Genomic DNA, 27,066 nt, shown 5'->3' with positions numbered 1-27,066 from the left:
TGAGTTTGTTTTAAAATTATCTGTTGCACCTGAAACAATATGATCATCTTCAAACATAGGTAAAATGATAATGTTTTTGCTAATGGAGTTAGGTATTTCACTATTTCAACACAAAAGAAGAAGACATCAATATCTGAGTTACTCTATCCTCAATTTCCTCCGTAGTCTAGGCAGCCAAGCGGAGACTCAGATTATTAGTCCATCAGCAAGTATCAACCTTGTGGGAAGTTTCACTTTGGAAACTGTCTCATCAATTTTTTGCAAGTAACTTTTCTTGTTTTTGTTTTTGCCATATTCCCTTAAAAAGAATGCAATTTTTTTTTTGCAAGAAACTTTTTTTGTTTTTGTTCTTGTGAAAATCTTGACTATGGAAAATTTGAGGAAGCGTGGGTCTATTGTAATGTATTGGTGCCATACGTGTAAAAAAAAAGTGGTGAAGCTGTAGCTTATTTCTTACTTAACCGTGAGGTGGCAAGAATCTTATGGGATGAGATTTTTAGCTAGACCAATCTTGCATGGGTGACATTTAGGAGGGTGGTGGATCTTTTTGTTTGCTGGAGAGGCCTTCATGGGAAACCCCAACTTGTGGCTGCATGGAGAATGATTCCTTAATTTCTCACATGGTGCATTTTGGTTTGAAAGGAATGGTCAAAGCTGTAAAGATCGGGAGCGCTCTTTGGTTGAGCTTAGAAGTTTCTTTTCCACACCTTATTTTCTTGGGTTTCTGCTACTGCATTCAATGGGGCTAGCTGTCATGACTCTCTTATATCAATTTATTGCTCCTTTAGGCTACATCTATTTACTTGATTCAATAAAAAAGTTTGTGCTTCCTCTTTAAAATCCTTCAAGAACAGCTTTGTTTAACTTTTTTCACTTAATAATGCTTTCATTGCATGACCATTTTAGGACATGGTAGTTTTCATTCTTAACTTATCTGATCTAGAGTTCCCATAGCACTTTTATTTTCTCATGTCAATTCATTTAGTAACTCTAGTTTACAAACTATGTACTAATATTGCTAGACTTTTATACATGGTCTAAGCATCAAATATAGTACCACTCTTGGAAAAGTTGCTCTAGGTGAAGACGTGAATCGTGCTCGTTAATCTATTTAATTGCATAATTGCAGCATAATGTTGATGTAAATATGACATAACTGCGCAAGGAAAACTGCCCCATTGCATTTTATCGGCTGACGTGCTGGAGGGAAGATTCAGTACTGCACTTCATCTCATGGTTTGTTCATTGTATACATACACGAGGAAGCTACAATGTTTGAGTTGGAATATCAGAATATGCATCTCTGGTTCTCTATTGCTGCGTAGACTACTAGTTAGATTTTTTATAAATGATATTGGTTGTTTGCAGTCATTAAACTTCCAAGTTCAAGAACATAAAATGTACTATTTATGCTTTTTCTCTCCTCGATTGTATTTTGGAATTTGATTCTATCTTGTTTATGCAGACCTGCTTGTGGTCAATTGGAAGGATTCCTAAAGACAAAGCCCCTTCAATGTCTGGAACCTTGGTGCTTGAGACAGGGTTAGAGCGCCTTCATGAATTTCCCACATTTCAAGTGGCTTTTAGAATAATGGGTGTTGCCCTCTCTGGCCTGTAAATAGATAAATTGGATCTGAAAAATCTACCTAATCGCCCTTACAAAGGTTTTCGATCTCTTACACGAGCAGGGGAATGTTGAAGTTGGTCATGAGTCCAATTTGATGCATCAAGATCAATTTTTGAGGTGTTTTGGAGTAAGATAGTTGCTGTTATGTATTTCAAGGTTTTGGTGTCATTAGGATTTTGAGCAATAACTTCATTTAATGCTCAAGTTGATAAGATAGCATTTGGTGGTTAGGTAGATTTAGACTACTAGTTCTGGAAATGCATACAATATGTACTGTACGATTGTAAGAAATATTTGTTGAGTATTTTGGATCACGTGGGACACTACTTTTGAAACTGTATGCCATTTGTATCAATGAATGTGACTCCTGATTATATTGCATCCAATTCAAAGTGGTTCAGATGTATGACAGTCCCACCGCCAAACCATCACCACCATACTCATGGAATTACTCCCAAATCCAGATTTAACAAAGCATCAGTTTCTAATTCATCTCTGGAATTACTCCCACGAGTAATGCTCCTGATTTCTTCCTGAAATCAACTTCCTGAAAGTTTTCATGCTTCGTTTCTAGTTCAATAAATCATATTACATTTAGCAAAATGGCAAATATGTAATAGAACTTAGTTTACAAAGTCAATTGAAATGGCATTTCATATTACATTCTAGCTGCTTGATAATTGACTCAACCTGGACATGTTTTTCAAACTACATAACTACATAAGAGAGCTGAGTTTACAAAGTCAATTGAAGTGCAAAAGCTGTTTTAATTACACAGGTTGCTTCCTCAAAATATGATTTACATACATGGGTTTTCATCAAACCATGTGCACAATCTGTTTCCATTCAAAACTCATCTAATCCATTTTCACCTCCTTCTTACATGGAATTTATCCGAACCAAGCAAACAATATTACGAAGGTCACCACCCAGTACAAACATAATAATTTTCGCTTTTGAATTTTCAGAATCTTCGCTATTTCTCTCACTTTATCTTCCCTTTTTCGAACGTCATACTCGCGCTGTAATACATCATCCTACATCTTCGAAGCCTTACTCTCTCTTGAGTTCTCCTCTAGCAACTGAAGTATATCTGCCCATACGAATAATTCACACCTTGCATCTCCCTACACACAGTACGAACACAAGAATTAACATTCTTTCTACACCCTGCAAGTAAAGAATCGATATGCAAAATATAACAAATATAAAGTCATTTACCGTATTATACATGGGGCAGGCAAAAAATCTCATTCTAGGATTTTTCTTAGTGTGGGAAGTCTTGATTGGTGTTTTCAAACCACACAACCAAGTTGGTGATTCCATCACAAAATTATTAACTAAAGATGATGATTGAGATGATGTCATGCGTGATTCTGCAAAACCAAAGACAAATTCAAACTAAGTGAAGATCATCAGTGTGTATTGTGTGTATAGAAACAAAATAAAAAACATCAAAATTAGGATGCTTTGTTTTCACTAAAATAGTCCCGATGGTTTGTTTTCACTAAAAATCAAGATTATGTAACAGATGTATTTCCAGTTTGTTGGGAGAAATAAGAAAACCAACCAGCAATCCATTACAGAAACTAATAAGGTACAAATAATTAGTACAAACATTTGTTTTTTTTTATAAGTCCAATCATGGGTTTTAAAGAAAAATGTAATCCAGCCACATTGGAGCATACCATGGACTATTTTGATAAGTATTAACATCCATTTACCAAAAAAAAAAAAAGACAATGTTTCATGAGGAAGATGCAAAACCCAAAAATATTTACATAACTCATCTATGCACATGCACAGCTTGGAAAAACAATCAGCCCGTAAATCATGACAGTTAGGTAATACATAATTATATGAACTGGAAAATAAAAATGTACAGTCTGAGGAAATTGTCGATAAGCCCAGTCACTAAACTACTTAAGTGCTTCAATGTTAATTGCCAGGTTGAAGTGTTTACCCATATAGTTACCATAAAGAAGATAAATATTAAAAGGACATCATCTAGGTACAATATCATAATCAGCAATGCAGCAGTAATAAGAAAACTCATGAAATTCACAAACTCATGGCTATAAATGAGAAGAGAAGATGAATTGAACATGAGAACGTACACTGTAAATACCACATAAATTGAGTTTAGACTAACCCCTCAACAAATCTTACTTCCTACCATTTTGAATAAATTCACCGAACTATTCAAGAACAAGAAGGATCTATCTCAGCAGGAAACTACTGAGACGAAAAGCAATTTCCATAGAATCTGATTTCAAATATATAAAGGTAATAGATATCTTTACATCAAACAACAAACAAAATCACAAACTTTATATATCTACACGAACCTCTTTTACAAAGGGAAGAGACTATCAGAGTGTGGGAGAGAGGGAAGCAGAGACTTTGACAGCCTTTCATCAAGATGTTTCCAGAATTAAATTGAATAAAAGAGGTGAATAAATTAGCATACCTTGGGGAAATTCGAAATCTGCATAGTGAAGACTGGCCAAGCTGAAGTTAGGGTTTCAAATTTTGGAAAAAATTACAAAGACACTCAAAAGTTAGGGTTTGGACTGGAAGCTTCTTTGCTTGGGAACTTCGTCTTCCGTTGGGCTGAGGTCGAATGTTGGGGTCGGGGTGAGGTTGAAGACGAAGCCTGGGTTTTGCACTAGAAAGGAAAAAATTCGAGCCTTGAGGTGAGATGGGGTTTGAAGACGAAGGTGCCTGGGTTTTGTACGGGAAAGGAAAAAAATTTTGAAGGAATTTTGAATGAGAAACCGTGTGATGGGGAGAGCGCGAATGGGTGCCACGTAGGGTGTGCAACGGCTGATGACAACAGTGGGATGATGAGAAGCTTTTTCCTTCCGAAATACATCTTCAACGAACACTAGTCTTTATCTTCACTTTTAATGTGCTGGCATAATCTCATCTCAGCCTTTTCTCAGATCAACGGTCACAGAACACCTACGGTACTTAGATTACGACATTCACTTCCCAAGCCTCCCTTCCACTTCTCTCCTCTTGCCGCCGCACCCAACCAACCCTCACAGCCAGCTACGGCCAGATGTGCATCTTGTTCCCGTATCTAAAATCTCTAGCAAAGCTTTTCTGAGCTTCCACAACCCTCCTTCAATGGCGGAACCAGTGAAACCCAAGCTCAAACCCAAACCCAGAACCCCCAAGCAAACCCCAGAGTCCAAGTACTGGTCCTCCTTCAAAACCCAGGAAATCCCAAACCTCATCTCCTCTGTCACCTCCCTCACCTTCTCTCCCACGACTCCACACCCCTTCGCCGCCACCTACTCGACCTCGCTTACCCTCTTCAGCCCACAGACGCTCTCTCCCTCCTCCACTATCTCCTCTTTCTCCGACATTGTTTCCTCCGCCTCCTTTCGCTGTGACGGCCTCTTGATTGCCGCCTCGGATCTCTCCGGATTAATTCAAATATTCGATGTCAAAACCCGGACCCCACTGCGTAAACTCCAGTCCCACACACGCCCGGTACGTTTTGTCAAATACCCAGTTCATGATAAGCTACATATGGTCTCTGGTGGCGACGATGCCCTCGTTAAGTACTGGGATGTCGCCACCGAGACACCAATATTAGAGCTTCAAGGACATAAGGATTATGTACGTAGTGGTGATTTTTCACCTATTAGTCATGAATTGTGAGTGACTGGATCATATGACCATACTGTTAAGCTATGGGATGTGAGAGTAGCCGATTCCAAATCGGTTTTGGAGGTGAACCATGGAAAACCCGTTGAGGATGTGATATTTTTGCCTTCCGGGGGGCTAGTTGCTACGGCAGGTGGGAATTCGGTTAAGATATGGGATTTGATTTGCGGTGGGAGACTGGTTTTTTCAATGGAGAGTCATACCAAGACAGTTACTTCCATTTGTGTAGGGAGAGCTGGGAAAGAGAGTGGAGAAGAGGGGAGGGAGAATAGGGTTTTGAGTGTGGGATTGGATGGGTATATGAAAGTTTTTGATTATGGTAGGATGAAAATCACACATTCCATGCGGTTCCCGACACCACTTATGTCAATTGGGTTTTCGCCAGATTGTGGGATGAGAGTGATTGGTAGTTCTAATGGGGTACTGTACATTGGAAAGAAGAAAACAAAGGAGGAGAATGTGGAGAGTGGTGTAAGGAGTTTTTGGAGTTTAGGGCAGGAGGAGAGAAGGGTTATGAGGCCTTCGTATTTTCGCTATTTTCAGAGAGGGCAGGGGGAGAAGCCAAAGGAGGGGGATTATGTGGTAATGAGGCCAAAAAAGCTCAAGTTGGCAGAGCATGATAAGTTGCTTAAGAAGTTTAGGCATAAGGAGGCTTTGGTGTCTGTGTTAGACGGCAAGAATCCAGAGAACGTGGTTGTAGTGATGGAGGAATTGGTGCCAAGGAGGAAATTGCTCAAATGTGTTGAGAATTTGGACAATGAGGAGCTTGAATTGTTGTTGATGTTCTTGCATAAGTACACAACGGTGCCAAGATACTCTGGTTTGTTGATGGGGTTGACGAAGAAGGTGCTTGAAATGTGGATTGAAGATATTAGAGGTTCTGAGGCCTTGAAGGATCAAATTAGAAACCTTAAGCGGTCTGTCGAGGAGGAGATACGGATACAACACTCATTGCAAGAGATACAGGGTATCATTTCTCCTTTGTTGAGGATAGCTGGGAGGAGATGAAAACATGGCACTTATATTGCATTTCCCTGTTTTATGATGTAGCTGTATTATTTATTTACCTGCTTACAACTTTGTTTTCATGCCAACTGAAAGTTCTGCAATTTTGTTTCATGAGAACTTACTGATGTAGGGTAGAAATGAGACAAGAGGTAGAGCAGAATATTAAGAAAATAGAGAAGAGAAAAGAACGAGAGAGGAGGGAGGGAGAAGAAGAAGACAATCGGGACTGAAGGGGGCGGCTAGCGCATCAGTTTTTGCATTCAAAATCAACTAACTTTAAAATTCCTTCAAATGTCTTTAAGTAGAAGGGCAACACAAACCCTAAATGAAATAACTAACACATTAATAAAATGACAAAAATAGAAAATGTCTTTAAGTAGTAGGGCAATACAACCCTAAATAAAATAGACAAAACATTAATAAAATAACTAAAACAATAATAGAAGGAGATGTCCTCATCAACTATATGATGTAGGGTAGAAATGAGACAAGAGGTAGAGCAGAATATTAAGAAAATAGAGAAGAGAAAAGAACGAGAGAGGAGGGAGGGAGAAGAAGAAGACAATCGGGACTGAAGGGGGCGGCTAGCGCATCAGTTTTTGCATTCAAAATCAACTAACTTTAAAATTCCTTCAAATGTCTTTAAGTAGAAGGGCAACACAAACCCTAAATGAAATAACTAACACATTAATAAAATGACAAAAATAGAAAATGTCTTTAAGTAGTAGGGCAATACAACCCTAAATAAAATAGACAAAACATTAATAAAATAACTAAAACAATAATAGAAGGAGATGTCCTCATCAACTATATGATGTAGGGTAGAAATGAGACAAGAGGTAGAGCAGAATATTAAGAAAATAGAGAAGAGAAAAGAACGAGAGAGGAGGGAGGGAGAAGAAGAAGACAATCGGGACTGAAGGGGGCGGCTAGCGCATCAGTTTTTGCATTCAAAATCAACTAACTTTAAAATTCCTTCAAATGTCTTTAAGTAGTAGGGCAACACAAACCCTAAATGAAATAACTAACACATTAATAAAATGACAAAAGTAGAAAATGTCTTTAAGTAGTAGGGCAATACAACCCTAAATAAAATAGACAAAACATTAATAAAATAACTAAAACAATAATAGAAGGAGATGTCCTCATCAACTCTCCCGGGGTGGAAAAAGCTTGATTCTGCCAAGTTGATGAGTCACACTAAGGCTGCAATCAATCACCCAACCATAAGCTAAGTGGTTGAGCACGCTTCTTCCGACGGCCATAAACACGTGTGAGTGGAGGTCTGAATCTGGTGTCTCTACCCACTTCTCTAAAACAGGTGGCTGGTGACCCAGGCAAAGGAAGATCCTGCTGGCTCCGATAAAGCTCTAATAAATCTGGATCAAGCTGCTGTAGTGTCTCTCTGGGAATCCATGTACAGTCAGAATATGGTCGATCGACCCAACGAACAAGGAAACGCTGAACCTCTCCATCATTGGTCAACACAATCTGTTCATCTAGAATAGTATCAATTTTATCTTTGTGTGCTGTGATGGATGGTAGTGGATTAGGAGTTACAAAAGGTTCAGGATCAAGGTTCACAGATGGAGGCAGAAAAGGATCACTGGAGGGATTGAAATGACCTTTATAAGCAACTAAGTCCTCAACATTGAAAGTAGGGTGGTAACCAAAATGTGATGGAAGATCAATAATATATGCATTTGGACCAACACGCTTTAAAATTTTAAAAGGACCAGCACTACGTGCTTGCAATTTGGAAGCGGATCCAGGTGGACGCCGTTCCGGTCTAATTCGAATCATAACATAATCCCCAACTTTAAATTCAACATGTCGTTTATGCAAATCAGCCTGCAGTTTATATGATGCATTACTAGTCTCAAGTTGTTTATTGATCTCAATATGCAAGTCATGAAGATGTTGAACAAAAGCCTCAGTTGACACAGATACATGAGCATGAGGAGACATGGGAATAAGGTCTAAAGGCTTCCTAGGTTTGTAGCCATGAACAACTTCAAAGGGACTCATACCTATAGACCGATTCACCGAACTGTTATATGCAATCTGAGCTGTAGGGAGGATCAAATCCCAATTCCTAAGATTCTCCTGAACCAGACATCTTAATAAGTTGCCAAGACTGCGGTTGACAACTTCAGTTTGACCATCTGTCTGGGGGTGGTAAGCAGTGGAGAATTTCAATTTAGTGCCAACCATATGCCATAGGGTTCTCCAAAAATGACTTGTGAAGCGAACATCCCTATCTGACACAATGGTTTTAGGAAGACCATACAACTTGACAATCTCGTTAAAGTACAACCTAGCGACCTTAGATGCATCTGAAGTTTTGCTACAAGGGATAAAGTGAGCCATTTTTGAGAAACGGTTCACTACAACAAAAATAGAATCATACTCCTTCAGAGTGCGTGGAAGTCCCAACACAAAATCCATACTAACGTCTTGCCAAGGACAACTAGGGACAGGAAGGGGTGTGTAGAGACCAGTATTTTGTCGCTTTTGTTTGGCTAATTGACAAGTGTTACAGGTGCTAACTATCTTAGCCACATCTCTCTTCAAGCTAGGCCAATAGAATTGACGTTCAATCTCTTCTATGGTCTTATCACGTCCAAAATGTCCAGCCAAGCCTCTGGCATGAACTTCCCAAACTATAAAGTCTCTAACTGAAGTCCGGGGGATACACAACTTATTGGTTTTAAAAAGATAACCATCCTCCAAACGGAAACCATCAGTGGTATCCGACTGCCCACTTTTCAAAGCCAAAAAAGTATCCCTAAAATCAAGACAAGACTCATACTCTTCCTTAAGTCTTTCAAAACCTATGACCTTGACATTCATGATAGACAAAAGGGAGATACGGCGGCTCAAGGCATCAGCTGCTTGGTTCTCAACGCCCTTCCTATGCTTTAAAGCAAAAGAATAAGCTTGCAAATACTCAACCCAACGGCCATGCCTAGAATTCAATCTTTTCTGGGAATTGAGGTAGCGGAGGGCCTCATGATCTGAATAAAGAACAAACTCCTGAGGTAGCAAATAATGGCGCCAATAGCGCAAAGCTTGCACAACCGCGTACAGTTCCTTATCATAGGTAGAGTACCGTTGTTTGGCATCATTTAACTTCTCACTGAAATAAGCAACAGGGTGGCGTTCCTGGCTAAGAACTCCACCTATTCCTACCCCTGAAGCATCACACTCAACCTCAAAAACTTTGGAGAAATCAGGAAGTCGCATGACAGGAGCTTCCGTCATTCGCTTCTTGACTAACTTAAAAGCCTTAGCCGCTTCCGATGTCCACTGAAATTCTCCCCTCTTCATGCACTCCGTGATAGGAGCCATGATTGTGCTAAACCCCTTAATAAAACGACGATAAAATGTAGCCAGACCATGAAAACTCCTGACATCATGTATAGTCTTGGGCTCAGGCCAACCAACAATGGCCTGAATCTTTGTGGGGTCAGCAGATACTCCAGTAGAAGACACAATGAATCCTAGGAAGACAACCCGATCGGTGAAGAAAGAGCATTTCTTCACATTAGCATACAGATTTGTCTCATGAAGAGTGGAACAAACCTGTGTGAGATGATCTAGATGTTGTTCCTTAGTCCTACTGTAAACGAGAATGTCATCAAAATAGACGACGAGGAACTTACCCATGAAAGGCCGAAGTGCTTGTGTCATCACTCTCATAAAAGTACTTGGGGTATTGGTTAGTCCAAAAGGCATGACCAACCACTCATAAAGGCCGTCATTCGTCTTGAAGGCAGTCTTCCACTCATCACCCTGGCGAATCCTAATTTGGTGATACCCACTCTTTAAATCAATTTTCGAAAATATTGTGGCACCAACCATCATATCCAACATATCATCAAGCCTAGGGATGGGAAATCGATATTTCACTGTGATCCTATTAATGGCACGACTATCAATGCACATCCTCCAAGAACCATCTTTCTTAGGAGTCAAAAGGGCAGGAACTGCACAAGGACTTAAACTCTCATGGATAAAGCCTTTGTGAAGAAGTTCACCTACTTGTCTTTGGAGCTCAGCGTGCTCAGTGGGATTCATCCTATAATGAGGCAAGTTGAGAAGGGACGCTCCTGGGACGAGATCTATGGCATGTTGAATATCTCGTAGAGGAGGTAAGTGGTCAGGGAGGTCTTCAGGGAAGACATCCCGAAACTCCTGAAAAAATGATTGGGCCTCATCAGGGACCACTACTGGAGATGCCAAAGGAACCTCCATAACAACTACAGCAAACACAACAGGAGCACTCACGAGTGCACGCTCAAACTCCGTAGAGTTAATGATATTTAACCCTTTTCGTTCCACAATTTTCTTTGTTTGTTGTGAACCAACAGGTTTTGGAGGTAGAGGGTTAAGATGAATCTTCTTTCCATTAAACACAAAGGAACATGAATTGGATCGACCATGGATAGTCACATCTAAGTCGAATAACCAAGGCCTGCCAAGAATGACATGACCAACATCCATAGGAATGACGTCACACCATATACGATCCTTATATTCTAAGAACTGGATAGGAACCAGACAACGCTCTTTCACAGTTATGGAAGAGGTATCAACCCAAGAAACACTATACGGCTGAGGGTGAGGCACTGGTTGTAATCCAAGACGGGACACAGTAGCCACAGAAACCGCATTAATGCAACTCCCACTATCCACAATGATTTTACAACCCTTATCATTGATTTTGATATAAGTATGAAAGATGGCATGACGGCGCCAATCATCAGCACCTTTTGGTTGGGTAAGGGTGCAACGTACAACACTTAATCTGGGTGTGTCGGAAGCATAAGGTACAGAACTTAAGTCCACAGGAAAGGTTCGGATACAACCTAAGAAGGTACCCTCATCATCACCTAAATCACCAAACTCCTCAAGATTAGGCTCATAGACTTGATCTTCTAATAGTTCATCAACTATACCCTCATGTTCCTCAATGACTAGGGTTCGACTAGGACAATTGGAAGAAATGTGACCAAAACCCTTACATTTGAAACACTGCAAGCGGGAGGAAGTCCTTGGAACTTCAGGACCTTTACCCTTATTTTCCCATGCGGGGAAAACATTAGATGGCGGAGGTCCTAAGAGAGACTTAGGGGAAAGGGTGGGCGCTGGGGTGATGGAAGGGCGGTTGTCACCGCGCCTTCCATACGGAGTCCTCATGACCGACTCATAGTCTCGGACTAAAGAGTAAGCATGGTCAAGTGTAGCGACACCCCGAAGGACAAGCTCACGTCTAAGGTCATCCTTTAAGCCTTGTCTAAACCTACTCAAAGTCATGGCCTCATCCTCAACAATATGACATCTCATTCGGAATTCATCAAATTGAGTGACATACTCGGTCACTGGCCGATTGCCCTGTGTAAGGGCATTCCATTGGTCCAACAAATTACCCCTGTAAGATTGGGGCAGGTATTTCTCTTGAAGACGATGCTTCATTTCTTCCCAACTCCCAACGGGAGGCGCATGACGCCTCTCAAGGAGATCCTCTACACTTTCCCAAAAGAGTTGGGCAGTGCCAGTTAGTTTCAGGCTAGCAAATTGAACTCTTCGATCTTCAGGGACTCTATACCAGGTAAAGAAACGATCCATATCCCTAATCCATTGAGTAAAAACTCGAGGATCTAAGCAACCATCAAAAGTAGGGGCCTCTAGCTTAATGTTTCTGAATAGACGCTCCTCATGGCGAGTAGGGGACTGAGTACCTTGGCGGTAATGGTCTCGTTCTCGCTCACGATCATAATCCCTACCCCCACGATCATGTCTGACATGTTGTCGATCACCTCGTCGACGACGATGGCGTCTATTTTGGGACACTTCAGAGTTGTCAGACGAATGAGGGAGTTCCTCAAAATTGTTCAACCTAGCAGCTAGGTCCCTGTTCTCCTCACGAGTAGCAGCCATCTCAGTTTGGACAGCCGCTAATTGAGTTTGTACATGTTGCTGGCTATTGGCTAGTTGAGCTAATTGCCGAGTGAGGGCATCAAATTGGGAAGGGTCCATGGTAAAAGTACTGGAACTAGAGGTGACAAGACGACCACTACGCAACTGCATGCAATGCAACACTCGCTAAATGAAGTGCAATGGAGAGATCAATGAACAATAAATGCAAGCAATGAAAAATATCAACTGAGCCAAATAATAATGTTTTTTTTTTTTGGGATTAAGTAAATTCAAAATACGGCAAACAAATAATACTGACGTTTAAAATAATAAAGCAATGGACAAATGCTTAATCAAACAAGTCCAATCACGTAGCAATGCTGATTTTTTTTTTTTTTGAAAAGACAATCAGTGCAAAATGAGAGTAAAGCTTCAGGCTATGGAAATGAGAATGAAAACACAAGACATAGGAAGTAAAACGAAATCCAAGTGTCGAATAACTTTGGCCATAGCAAATGCGGGTTTGGCTAACTTCTCTATGGTAATAGCAACACAGAGAAAACAATTAATACATTTTCAAAAACAAACCGATAGTGTAAACAAAAGAAGGAGATAGTAAACTTCCCTCTGCCCGATAACTGTGCACTATCGATGAGAATCACGCGGAAGTATCGATGAGAGTCACGCGGAAGGATAAGCTGAAACCACGCGGAAGTCGCGCGAGAGGAGAACCCGAAGGAGAGTTCGACGTTTGGTAGAGGGAGAAGAATCGGAGCTGAGATGCTGTGTTTCCGGAGTCGTCTGCCTCAAGTCTAGTGATTTCGGCGAGGTCTGTACTGTTTTCTCTATTATTTATTTTTTTTTTTTGCACCTGTTGTCTCTGTGTATCTCGGTACTGGGTATTTCGGGAGAGGCCGAGGGTGAGACGGAGGTAACGGGGAGGTCGAGAGGCTTACCGGCGGTGTGCTCACAGAGAACGAGATGGAGAATCGGAGAGGGCCGAATCACTGAAGAGAACCCAGTTCTCGGCAAGGTCTTCGACGGGTTTTGCTTTGGCTTGGATCGAAGGGAACTCAGGTGGGTGGGTTTTCGGCGCTGGTTTTCGGAGGAAGGAGATGAAACGAATGGCGCTGGTTTTCGGAGGAAGGAGATGAAACAAATGGCGCTAGGTGTTTTGTCAGCGTGGCTCGGTATTGTTTGAGAAAACAATACAACCGGCTCTTGATACCAATATGATGTAGGGTAGAAATGAGACAAGAGGTAGAGTAGAATATTAAGAAAATATAGAAGAGAAAAGAACGAGAGAGGAGGGAGGGAGAAGAAGAAGACAATCGGGACTGAAGGGGGCGGCTAGCGCATCAGTTTTTGCATTCAAAATCAACTAACTTTAAAATTCCTTCAAATGTCTTTAAGTAGTAGGGCAACACAAACCCTAAATGAAATAACTAACACATTAATAAAATGACAAAAATAGAAAATGTCTTTAAGTAGTAGGGCAATACAACCCTAAATAAAATAGACAAAACATTAATAAAATAACTAAAACAATAATAGAAGGAGATGTCCTCATCACTTTCTGTGTTTTCTTTTCAATTTTATGAGGAACTTTAGTTACTTGTTAAGATTTATCATATCAAAGTCGTTCTTTTGCATTGACATTGTTATTCGATACCTTTTAGGTTTTGTTCTTCTATGATCTCAGAATGTACAACATAATAATAGGTGGTGTATAAGATTTATCATGTCAGCACGTATTATTATATAAGTAAAAATTGTAAGTATAAAGGAAAATATTATTTGTACTTACAATTTTTACTTACATAACAATATATGCTGACATGTCGGCTATTGATATGCGAGTTCTTCTACGGATCAGCCACTGTTCACTACTGATCCGTAAGAGCCTACAATGCGTTTTATGTTGAGAGCTCCATTTGAGATTTTGAAATCAGAAACCTCCCTCCCTCGCCCAGCGCCCGGCTTTCTCCCTTTCGCCCCTCTGCCCAGTGACCAGATTTCTCCCTTTCACCCCTCCTCGCCTCTTTTCGTCTCTCCCTAATGGTGCTCCCGGTGATCTCTAAGTCTTCTTCCTCTTCGTGAAAGATAAATCATTGCAGATCTTTGTTTGGAACCCCTCTGCCCAGAGAAGCAGGTAACTTTGCTGTTCCAAATTTTGTTAGAAGCTCAGATCGTGAGGGATGGCAAAGGGAGAACGATTTGGGCATTCTGTGGATTAAGGGTTTGATCGGCAGAACATCATGCGAGAGAAGTGAAGTGCTGAGTTAGTGTTACCAGTGAAGTAAAAGGGAAGTGGATACGGCGTCGTATGACCAGGGAGTACGGTGTCGTTCCGATTAAAGTGAGGCTGCGTGGTTTAGTTAATTGAAGTGATGCGTTTTAAAGGAAGAAGCAATGCGGCGTCGTTTATTGAAGAGGAGAGGCTGCTGACTTGTTGATTCAGTTAGGCACACACCTGCTGCGTGAAGGGAATAAAATTAGTTACTGATTTGTAATCTCTGACATCCGGACTATAAGGATGGAAGAGAGATGGTATTTTGTTTTATCTTTGAAAAGCTTGTAAGAACGTACTGTGGAGGTTTAGGGACCCTCGAAGATCCCCTATCATTTCAAGCAATTCATCTATTCCATCTATTGTCATTCTGTTCATATTATCATCATCCAGAATATACCATTACATTTCATCCACATTCTGTTAAGAGAAGTAGTCTCTTAACAAATTTCTTCATTCAACTGTGTATTATTGTGGTGCTTCATTCGGTTTAATCTATCATACTACGAAAGATTTATGTTTTATTGTACTTCGGGCTGTCTCGTATAGAGAAAACAGGGATAACTGCGTTCTAGTTAGCGATATTGGTGCCCCTTTGTCGGTTTCTCTCTATCCTGTCGTTTCTCAATCTCAGAATTCTACACAAATTTTACAATTTTATGATGTAGATTGTAAACATAAATTTAAAAAATGTTAAACTTTTCTGAAATATTCTGGTTGGTTTCTCTTTTATCTGTTACTGCTCTGGGTTACTTGAATTTGAGGTTAACTTTCCATATGTGGCTACTTGATGCTCGAAAAGCCACTTGAGATTGTCAATAGGTGAAGCTACTGGGGCTTTGTTTTCGTATTTTTGGTGGGGGTCGTTGTAATTGGATTACAATATTGCAAATCCCTCTGTTGAATATGAAGTTTTCTTGTAGAGAAATGTAGATTCCTACTCTTAGCGAAGGAGCATTGTGTTATTTTGTTCTGTCCTGACAATGCATTGCCACCTGGGTCCATATGTCCTGTCAAATTCCTCCAAGATGACATTCTCAATCAATAATCCAGAAGACTAGTCATTCCAATGTTTCACTTTTGCATAGATGCATGGAAGAAGTAAACTTTAGTGCTCTTCATGCTCATGTTTTTGCAAGTTTCATCAAGTTTTTAATGATTTCGAGAAGCTCAAATTTACTACATGATCTCTAGTCTTGCCAACCGGCTCAGCCAATATTGGTATATGTCGCTTTATAAGATTGAGATGAATGGGGTCAGATTTTGGGTTAGACATTCGGTGTGTGCGTGTGTAACTTGCCAATTAGAAGTTTCTCAGTTTCACTCTGTGTTGTGGGGATTTTTTGGGTTTATAGTGTTAGTTTGTCTATCTATTTTTTGCCCAATAATAGGAACTGAGTTGTTTCTGAGTAATGCTACTCATCATCCTTTTATTCATCGTTCTTATCATCTCATGATGTGGCATTAAATGATTGAAAAATTATTTGTTATATTTCACTCGTCTACCAATCATTTGATGTTACATTAAGGGATGTTGAGAGGATGATGGTTAAAAGGATGATGAATAACATTTTTCTCTTCTTCTCTCTGGTTTTCATTTTTATTTTTTATCTAATATAATTTCATATTAAAGTTCCAATATGACACACTTTGACACTAATTGCTATTCAAACAGTATCAAGGATGCCCAAAAACGTTCAGAGAATGTAAATACAGATGAAGATCCCAGTGGCTGGCGCCCCTACCACACATTTGTTGACAGTTTACGAGAGATGTATGCAAAGAATGAAGGTTTTCAAGGTACCACTGTAATATACTTTTCAATGCTTCCCTCTAGATCTAAAGTGGGTAACTTCTCGTTATTGAGCATTTTTTGCTCAATAACTGTTACTTTAAAAAACTTTCATTTTGCTAAACAATAAGCAATTCTTTTTCGTATTGTTTCTGAATTGAGAAATTTTAGTTGATAATTTGTGCTGATCGTATTTAGTTTTTTCTGTTTGACTATTTGATCTTTTCATTGAGCAGGGGCCTCCAGCTAGTGACTGGAACACTTCAGTTTGCAACTTGTTTATACAAGCTACGGAAGCATAGGTCCAAGTAGAGGAAAAAAAAAAAAAAAAAAGAGAGGCTTCGGAGCCGTACCATCTGTAACAGTATGCTCTGGCTCATCTTTGTTTAGGTTACTTCCATGTTTTTGCCTTTATAGCTGAACTGCATTGTTAAGTAATCTCTAATTAAAGTGTTGATCAAATGTAAAGTCGAGATTTCTGGGAAAGACGGACTACCCCATAATTCCAAGCCTTGAAGCAGCTCTTCTCTTTCTTTGTTTTGTTCTATGTTATGAAAACCAGACGAGGAAAAATATGTGGAGTAGGTCATGTGACATGTCCAATATGTCTTATCTTCAAGGATAATCTCAATTCTAGTTTACGGTTTTCGCTCGCTCCTATTTAACAATCTCCATGGATGTAGTAGATTCTTGTAGCTTTATTACAGAAGTAAGCTGAGTTGGTTTGGGTATACGTTTCGCCTTGTCAATGATTGCTCATACCAGAAACTGGTTGACGTGAACAGAATCGTCGATCATAATTCAGTAAACAGAAGAAAAACTTGATGTTTTATGGGGTTCAGAGAAATGAGAGGGGAAAAGTTGAATAAAAAATATTTTAAAGTTAAAATATTGTTATAATATAGTTTTTAATATTATTTTTGTTTGGGGATTTCAAAAAATTGAACTGTTTTTTATTTTTTGTTTGAAAGTTTAGAAAAGTTTTAATGATTAGTTTGAAAAAATTGTAATGATTAGTTTGAAAATATTTGTGTTTGAGTGATGTTTGGGAAGGAGATGATATGAGAATTTTGAGATGTAAACTTTTTCCAAAGAAGCCCTTAGTCCAATACGAATAACCTATTTAAAAGTAGTTATGGATGTTAAGTTTTACGCTGACAAATTACTCGTTAAAATCTGGCTTTTTTTATGGCAAGTTTTAAATTGATAAGTCTTATGATTATGGTGTAGATGTAGGTAGATATGATATTGGAACATCTCATGTTCTGTGGGGCAAATTTAAGAGGATATCACTTTGTTTAGGAAGGAAATTTGTAACACCTCAATTCCACACTTGGAATATGAATAACTTAAGGAATAGGTAGGGTTAGAAAGGTAGTCATGGGTGCTTAAGGTTGTGTTTGGGTAGAGGAGTGATCTTAGATCACATTTTTATTTTTACTTTTTATTTATTTTTTACTATTATTTAATATTTTATTATTATTTTTATACTATTATTTATAAATCATCTGAAATCATTTCATTAGCTGAACGTACCACTTAAACCTTTATAAGTGATTCTAAATTAGAAGCTTCAAATTTGTGTTTATCGCACACGTGAGCAGCATCTTCCCCACAAATAAAAAGAGCCAGAAAAGTAACTTTAAAGTACCTAATATTTATAATTTTTCACCTGCCACTTGTGCGCTACTCTCAATCCCATCAGAATTTTATACCTTTTACCACAATTTACTCCAACGCCACCACCACCCCCCCGCCGGACGAAAAAAAAAGTGTGATGATGATAGATACATACGAGCAATCAGCAATTCGATATATAAATCCAGATTCACAATAAAATAGCCAGGTACGTGGAAGTCATGTAAATGGAACATTGCACTGAAACAACTCATCCCAATGTTTTGAATATTGTTTCGGTAACTGTTTCGGTCGAGGCATTAAAACGAGATATTTCAATACCGATATCGTTTCGAAATAATCTATATATGAATAAATTATATATATAAATTATATTCTAAAATAGTAGTCTACATATGAATAAATTATATATAAATATATATAAATTATAAATAGTCTGGTCTAAATTGATGGGTCAAAAAATGAGCTTGCAGTTTGAAAAAATGAAAAAATAAATAAAAAGTAAGGGCTGAAATATCGGCCAATACTGGCAGAAATATAGGTCGGTACAGGTAGAAACAACCGAAATTCCGACCGGTACGAAACTATATCCTTCTCTATACCAGCTAAACCACATAAACGGTATATTTTGACCGTACCGGCTAGTATGGTACAAAATTCAAAACTTTGACCCATCTTCATTTTAAAGACAAAGTCCATTTGTGAAAGCTTCCCCCATCACAGCTAAATTACAAAATTTGGCCATTGATAATATCATAAAAAGAAAAATGTTATTTATACTTGAGTAGTGCTACATATACTTACAATTTTACATACAAGATCAATTTTATCAGTTTTCTTTTTAAATTCAAATTTTGAATTTCAAATTTCATAATTTTTAGCATATCATATCATTATGTAAGTAAAAATTGCGAGTAGAAATAGCATTTTTCTTTATACTTACAATTTTTACTCTTATAATAATAATGTCAGTTATTGATATGCTGAAAATTATGAAATTTAAAATTTGAATTTAAAAAACAAAACTGATAAATGGATCTTTTACTTCGTACGTAAAATAGTAAATACATGCAGTATTACTCAAAATAAAAATAGTACAAAACAAACACGCCACCTATTATTATGTTGTACATTCTGAGATCATACAAAACAAAAGGTATCGAATAATAATGTCAATGGAAAAGAACGATTTTGATATGATAAATCTTAACAAGTAACTAAAGTTCCTCATAAAATTGAAAAGAAAACACAGTAAATTCTCATGAAACAAAATTGCAGAACTTTCAGTTGGCATGAAAACAAAGCTGCAAGCAGGTAAATAAATAATATAGCTACATCATAAAACAGGAAAATGCAATATAAGTGTCATGTTTTCATCTCCTCCCAACTATCCTCAACAAAGGAGAAATGATACCCTATATCTCTTACAATGAGTGTTGTATCTATATCTCCTCCTCAACAGACCACTTAAGGTTTCTAATTTGATCCTTTAAGGCCTCATTACCACATAATCCCCCTCATTTGGCTTCTCCACCTACCCTTTGTGAAAATAGCGAAAATACGAGGGCCTTATAATCCTTCTCTCCTCCTGCCCTAAACTCTAAAAGCTCCTTACACCACTCTCCACATTCTCCTCATTTGTTTTCTTCTTCCCAACGTACAGTACCCCATTAGAACTACCAATCACTCTCATCCCACAATATGGCAAAAACCCAATTGACATAAGTGGTGCCGGGAACCGCACAGAATGTGTGATTTTCATCCTACCATAATAAAAAACTTTCATATACCCATCCAATCCCACACTCAAAAGTCAAAACCCTTTTCTCCCTCCCCTTTTCTCCAATCTCCTTCCCAGCTCTCCTTACACAAATGGAAGTAACTGTCTTGGTATGACTCTCCATTGAAAAAACCATTATCCCACCGCCAATCAAATCCCATATCTTAACCGAATTCCCACCTACTGTAGTAACTAGCCTCCCAGAAGGCAAAAATATCACATCCTCAACGGGTTTTCCATGGTTCACCTCCAAAACCGATTTGGAATTGGCTACTCTCACATCCCATAGCTTAACCGTATGATCATATGATCCAGTCACACACAATTCATGACTAACAGGTGAAAATCACCACTACGTACATAATCCTTATGTCCGTGGAGCTCTAATATTGGTGTCTCGGTGGCGACATCCTAGTACTTAACGAGGGCATCGTTGCCGCCAGAGACCAAATGGAGCTTATCATGAACTAGGTATTTGACAAAATGTACCGGTAGTGTGTGGGACCGGAGTTTACGCAGTGGGGTCTGGGTTTTGACATCGAATACTTTAATTAGTCCGAAGAGGTCCGAGGCGGCAATCAAGAGGTCGTCACAGCGAAAGGTGGCGGAGGAAACGACGTCGTAGAAAGAGGAGATAGTGGAGGAGGGAGAGAGCACTTGTGGGCTGAAGAGGGTAAGCGAGGTCGAGTAGGTGGCGGCGAAGGGGTGTGGAGCCGTGGGAGAGAAGGTGAGGGAGGTGACAGAGGAGATGAGGTTTGGGATTTGGTGGGTTTTGAAGGAGGACCAGTACTTGGACTCTGGGGTTGGCTTAGGGGTTTCGGGTTTGGGTTTGAGCTTGGGTTTCACAGGTTTAAAGCTTGAACTTGGTTCCGCCTTTGAAGGAGGGTTATGGAAGCTCAGAAAAGTTGAGCTAGGGTTTTTAGACACAAGAACAAGAGTTGTTGTGGGGTTTAGAGTGTAAAGGGAGACAACGTCATTTGGCTCCCCATAGAAGCGTCTCTAGGGTTTTGGAGACGGATCGACGTACTTGAAAACACCATATTTTATACCTCAATTTCCGATATAATAATTACAAAATTCCTCAATTTTATCGCACTTTGTATTGGATGAATTTATTAACTAATTTATTTTTTACACAATTAACTTAAATACTTATATGCTATACAATATCTAAAGATATATATATAGAGAGAGAGAGAGAGAGAGAGAGAGAGAGTTTTGAGAAATGATATTTATAGTCGTGGAATTGTGTAAGAACTGCGTAATCATTTTGAAAGAAGTGAGTAAATACCAAACCTACATTATAAAAAACTAATTTTTTAATAGTAAACATCACTATTTTTTAAAAGAATTATACGACGCTTGCGCTATCCACGACTATACATAACATTGCTTTATAATTTTCTATTCAATAAAATCATTAATTCATATTCAACGAGATTCATGCCTTGGTGAATTCTCTTAACAACGCACAACAACTTCTTTTTTTTTCTTTTTTTTTTATTGTCACCGGGTGTCCAAAAATAAGATCTCGACTAATTTCGGAAATACACATACCTTCGACAAAGAATTTCCTATAAGTACACCTTGAATAATTCAACAGAAAATTAATAAATACCTTAACAACACACTATACTACTAGTAAACACTGATATGATACAGTTTTAGGAGACTTTTGGACATACAAATTCAGTTAAATACGCCAAATTAATAAATATGGCTGAGGTTAGCATTATTGATAGGCTTTGTTCAACATTTAATGTCAACTTTTACACTTGAAACTAATCACCTACCTCTAGTTGTTTAATGACACACTTTGACACTAATTGCTATGCAAACAGTATCAAGGATGTCCAAAACCATACAGAGAATGTAAATACAGATGAAGATCCCAGTGGCTGGCGCCCCTACCACACATTTGTTGACAGTTTACGAGAGAAGTATGCAAAGAATGAAGGTTTTCAAGGTACCACTGTAATATAGTTTCAATGCTTCCCTCTAGATCTAAAGTGAGTAACTTCTCTCGTTATTGAGCATTTTTTAAGGCTAGGCAAAATTCTGGAATTTCTGATTCTGCCCAAAATCCGCTCTGATTCCGACTCCAATGGAGTCGGATTTCAAAGTCAGACTTCGGAGCTACTCCGAACCCCGTTTCGGAGTCAAGGTCGAAATCGGAGAGCTCCGAACTCCGACTTTGAATTTTGTTTTTTTAAAAAAAACCAGATGTAAAACGACGGGATTTTAAAAAAAAAAAAAATAAACAACACTGTCCCACTTATTGTGGGACGGCGTTGTTTTATCACGCGGAGGGGGCCAAAACACTGGAGCCCCCCCATTCCTTTCTTCTTTCTTCCTTCTCTGTTCTCTATTCTTTCTCGTCTGCTGTGTCTCACATCTCTCTCGCGTCTTTGTTGCCACCTTTCGTTGTTGCTCCTCCGTGTGACTTCAAGTCGAGCTTCAGCCTCCGTTCAGCTTCAGCTTACAGTGAGAGTGAGGGGTTCCGAACTTCCGAGCCCTAGAATTAAATTTAGTAGTTTAATTAATTAATTTTATGTAAACGTCTCTCACTCTCTTGTGAATTGGTATTTTATTGTTATTCTCTAAATTGATTTTGTAAATTTGTAGTAAGGAAATGTGTTTAATGAAATGTATGATGTGTTTGTAAGTTGTATTGTATGCATGCATAGTGTTTGATAAAATGTGTTAGAGATGTTAACTTCGACTAATGAACACTTGCAAGTATAATTCTCAACACTCTACTTTAAATTCACTTATTCACATATGTTCTTTAATCAAAATCGCCTATACATGACAGCTATCTTAATTAATTGGTTTAATTAGCTATCGTTCCTATAAATATATATATAAATATATATAATGGTCGACCTAATTAAAAGCGAATGCTAATGATCGATCGATCTAGCTCAAGCTGGGCTTCGCCAGATCAGTTAAGTGTACTTAATTAAGTTAACGGTAAATTTAATTATAAGCCCATCATTTTCTTGGTGCACCTTTTTTTGCTCCATCATGTATTCAAGTTGGGCTTCCTCCATTTTTTTGCTCCTTTTCTTATTGTTCTATCCCCCATATGGAGAGTGCATTTATGCATAATATGGAAATAGAACAGCTGAATGTCAACAGATGATGATGACAAGTAAAAGATAGACAGTGTTTGTTATTTATTGGCCTATTATTTCTCTGCCTCCTTGTATGATTTTATACAATAATTTTTTTCTTAGCAATTTGTAAATTGCATGAATTAAATTGGTATTCAGAAACATTCAGAAAAATTTTAATTATGATGAAATGACATATCAAATTGGTATGTTGTATTGGTATTAAAAATTTAAAAGTTTGAATATGCAAATCGATTCTACCGTGGGTAGTTCAAATAGTCTTAAAAAGGAAAGGAACTGCATCTTTATCAAGTTCGTTGAATCTTGTTTCCATTGAATCAATGACTTTGAACAAATCATAATAAGCCTTACACGCTGATAGTTTTGCCTTAACCATATGGTATATATAAATATATATTGAAAGGTAATAGCAATAAATATTCATTTTCTTCCTTTACAACACTTCATTTTCTTGAGGAAATTAAAGACAATACTCAGTATGTTACAAGTTTGGATAGAAAATGACATCGATTAATGCTTTCTATACAAATCTCATGCAACGCAAAGTGTCCAACATCTTGGCCTGTTTTGTGTGAAGTAAAAAGAATGATATAGCTTTCAATTAATGATTTCTATAAATCATGTGACATTTCCAGGTTTAATAATGATGTTCCCTCTTGCAATGAATAATTTTATATCTTTATGTTAATTAAATGTTTAATAAATGCTAGTTATTTTTTAAACTAATTTTTTTTTCATTATTATTTTTTTAGCTTCTTTGATTGTGACATGGATCGTCCACAAGGGGATGTGGCGGATGCCAATGCTACAACTCCTACACCGGTGGGTACTTCCACCCCTAGAGGGCAGCTACATCTAGAGCAGCTACATCTTGTGCGAGTAGTCAACTCCCACTCCCAGTTGATATAAATGATGAGGATATGTTCAACGAAGAGGAGGAGATGCTCATTGAGCAAGATTAACCACCACGGCTTCCTAAAAAGAGGTCATGGATATGGGAGCATTTCACCAAAATTCCTAGTGATATTGCGAACCAGGTAGCAAGATGTCATTACTGTGTGGTTGCCATTCGAAGAAGTAAGGTACCAGTGTGTTAATAGCACATCTAAATGGTTGCCAACGATATAAGATAGCGAAGGGATTGCAAGCCACTGATTAGACCAACCTCAACTACCAAACTTCTATAGCCATTGATGGTACACAGACTAAGAAATTGGTCATCCCTCAATACAGTGAGAAGATGTTGAGGGACATGCTTGCAGAGATGATAATTACTGATGAGATGCCATTTACCACAGTCGAGAAAATATGCTTTCAAAAGTTTCTAAATGTTGTTGAGCCACGATGTCTCATTCCATCACGGTATACGGTGATGCGAGATTGTATGAAGAAGCATGCGAAGGACAAGACGAAGATGAGGAAGATGTTTATTACCACTGGCCAGAGAGTGTCGTTTACGACTGACACATGACTTCCATACAGAACGTCTGCTACACATGTATCACCACACACTACATTGACAATGAGTGGATTTTGCATAAAAAAATTATTGGTTTTAAAGATATTGTGGATCATAAAGGTGCATCCATTGGGGCGAAGATGGATGATTGTTTAAAGGACTGGAGAATTCGAAAAGTGCTGTGTATTATAGTTGACAATGCCAGTGCCAATGAAACATCAATTGATTGGTTTAAGCAGAACACGACGGTAAGAGATGATGTCATTCGGGCCCACGAGTTTATTCACGTTCGATGATGTGCTCATATCATCAATTTCATAGTTGTTGAGGGGTTAAAAGAGGTTGATGATTCCATTACCCAAGTTCGCAGTATTGTACAATATGTGAGGGGTTCCCCTCAAAGGCTTGCCAAGTTTAAGGTAATAGCAGAAGATCTTAAGATTGAATGTTCTAGTATGTTGTGCTTGGACGTTCCGACTCGATGGAACTCTACATTCATGATGTTGGATGTGGCACAAAAGTACCAAAAAGAATTCGAGTAGATGGAGGTCAAGGATGGGGGTCTGAGGTATGCTTTGTTGGAGCCAGCAGGACAGGGGCTCGGTGCGCCGGACGCACATGATTGGACCAATATGAGCTACTTTGTTGAATTTTTATGAATTTTTTATGACATAACCATGCGGCTATCTGGATCCAAATATACGACTGCGAACTCATTCTTCAGCAAGCTGTCGAAGCTTCACTTCCACTTGGAAAATAGTTGTACTGACTCTGGTGGATTGTTATCTGCTATGGCTACGAGGATGAAGATCAAATATGATAAATATTGGAGGAATATTGAGAAAATAAATAGATTGTTATTTGTGGCTGTGATCCTTGACCCCCGATATAAGCTCGTCGTTCTAGAATTTTGGATAAAGTCCGTCCTCGGGGCAGTGAAGGCTGCAGAGTTTATTAGAGTGCCAAAAAGTGATATTGATGACCTATATAATCACTACAGCAATAGTTGTCAGCCTTCATCCGCAACTGGCAGCTCCTCACATTCGAGGCCGACGGGGTCGACAGCTTCCTCAGGTGATACTGACCCATCTATAGGGGTTAAAGGCCATTGAATTATCTAGCAGTATCATCAACTCATGTCAACAAGGAATATTATGCATTGTACATCTGAGGTTAAACGATATTTTATGGAAGCTGTCGAGGCACCTGATGATGTATTTCAGTTATTAACTTGGTGAAAAGTTAATTCCACCAAGTATTCAGTCATTTCTCGTGTAGCCCGAGATGTGCTAGCCATTCCTGTCATTACGGTTGCCTCAGAGTCGGCATTTAGCACTAGAGGTCGTGTGTTGGATGCTTATCGGAGTTCATTGTCACCGTCAAACATGGAGGCCCTTGTTTGCACACAGAATTGGATAAGTGAAACGCCCATTAGACTAGATATCGTTGGCGTTGATGCCGAGAGCTATAGGCTTGAATCGGGTAAGTTTATATGCTTTTAAATGATTATTTAATTATTTTTAATGTTTATAACTTGTACTTTTTATGATTTTATAGATCTAATTGTGAACCTTAACATAATTGCCGATGACTGAGAGTCTGAAACGGACGCTCCTTGAGAGTTGGGATGGAGTTGAGAGAACCCCCTTTCTTGGTAAGAATGAAATCCTACTTTTACTGTTTTCAATTTTTTTATCAACTTTTTTTTCATTTATTGATTGCAAATTTCTATCTTCATTTCAGGCATGATCACAGATCAATGGACTATTGAGATTTGAGTGACATGAGCATTTAATATTTATGTCAATGTTGTTATTACGTTATAAATGAGACTGTTATAACTTATAGCTACATCATACATGTTATTTAGTTTTTAAATTATTGTATTTAAGCTTTTTTTTTCTTTGTTTTTCTTTTCAGTACTATTTTTTTATAGGTTTAGACTTGGGCTTTGGTGATCATATTAGTCTTAATGGATCAAATTTTGCTTGCATATAATTTATTTAACAAAAGAAATTGACCACATTATTTATTTAAGTACTATTATTATTTTTTTTTTAGTCCAATAGACAGTCGGAGCTCCGACCTCCGATTGGAGTCGGACTCCGATTCCGTTCAGAGTCGGAATTGGAGCAAAAAGTTAGCTCCGGTCGGAGTCGGAGCTCAGAAACGGCTACTCCGACTTCGTCGTCGGAGCTCAGCCCAAGCATTTTTTGCTCAATAACTGTTACTTTAAAAAACTTTCATTTTGCTAAACAATAAGAAATTCTTTTTTGTATTGTTTCTGATTGAGAGATTTAGTTGATAATTTGTGCTGATCATATATAGTTTTTTTTTGTTTGACTATTTAATCTTTTCATTGAGCAGGGGCCACCAGCTAGTGACTAGAACACTTCAGTTTGCAACTTGTTTATACAAGTTACGGCAGCATAGGTCCAAGTAGGACCAAAAAAAAAGAGAGAGAGAGAGAGAGAGAGGCTTTGGAGCCGTACCATCTGTAACAGTATGCTCTGGCTCATCTTTGTTTAGGTTACTTCCATGTTTTTGCCTTTATAGTTGAACTGCATTGTTAAGTAATCTCTAATTAAAGTGTTGATCAAATGCAAAGTCGATATTTCTGGGAAAGACGGACTGCCCCATAATTCCAAGCCTTGAAGCAGCTCTTCTCTTTCTTTGTTTTGTTTTATGTTATGAAAACCAGACACGAGGAAAAATGTGTGGAGTAGGTCATGTGA

At 38.5% G+C, this 27,066-nt stretch overlaps 1 long non-coding RNA gene and 2 pseudogenes across 1 annotated transcript; 1 reads left to right on the top strand and 2 right to left on the bottom strand.

The window, feature by feature from the left end:
- Positions 1–2,307: 2,307 nt before the first annotated feature.
- On the bottom strand, positions 2,308–4,348 carry LOC108980172. The gene is made up of 3 exons (XR_004800866.1): positions 4,098–4,348; positions 2,849–3,003; positions 2,308–2,754 (listed from the first exon to the last, which is right to left on the bottom strand). It is a non-coding gene; the product is annotated as an uncharacterized LOC108980172 (long non-coding RNA).
- A 141-nt stretch (positions 4,349–4,489) lies between these two features.
- Positions 4,490–6,390, top strand: LOC108980170 (annotated as a pseudogene).
- A 13,054-nt stretch (positions 6,391–19,444) lies between these two features.
- LOC108983324 lies at positions 19,445–21,598 on the bottom strand (annotated as a pseudogene).
- Positions 21,599–27,066: the final 5,468 nt, after the last annotated feature.

This window comes from Juglans regia, chromosome 2 (genome assembly GCF_001411555.2).
Source record: "Juglans regia cultivar Chandler chromosome 2, Walnut 2.0, whole genome shotgun sequence".
NCBI lineage: Eukaryota > Viridiplantae > Streptophyta > Magnoliopsida > Fagales > Juglandaceae > Juglans > Juglans regia.
The sequence above is the reverse complement of the archived record's forward strand: the minus strand, read 5'-3'. Positions and strand labels throughout refer to the sequence as shown.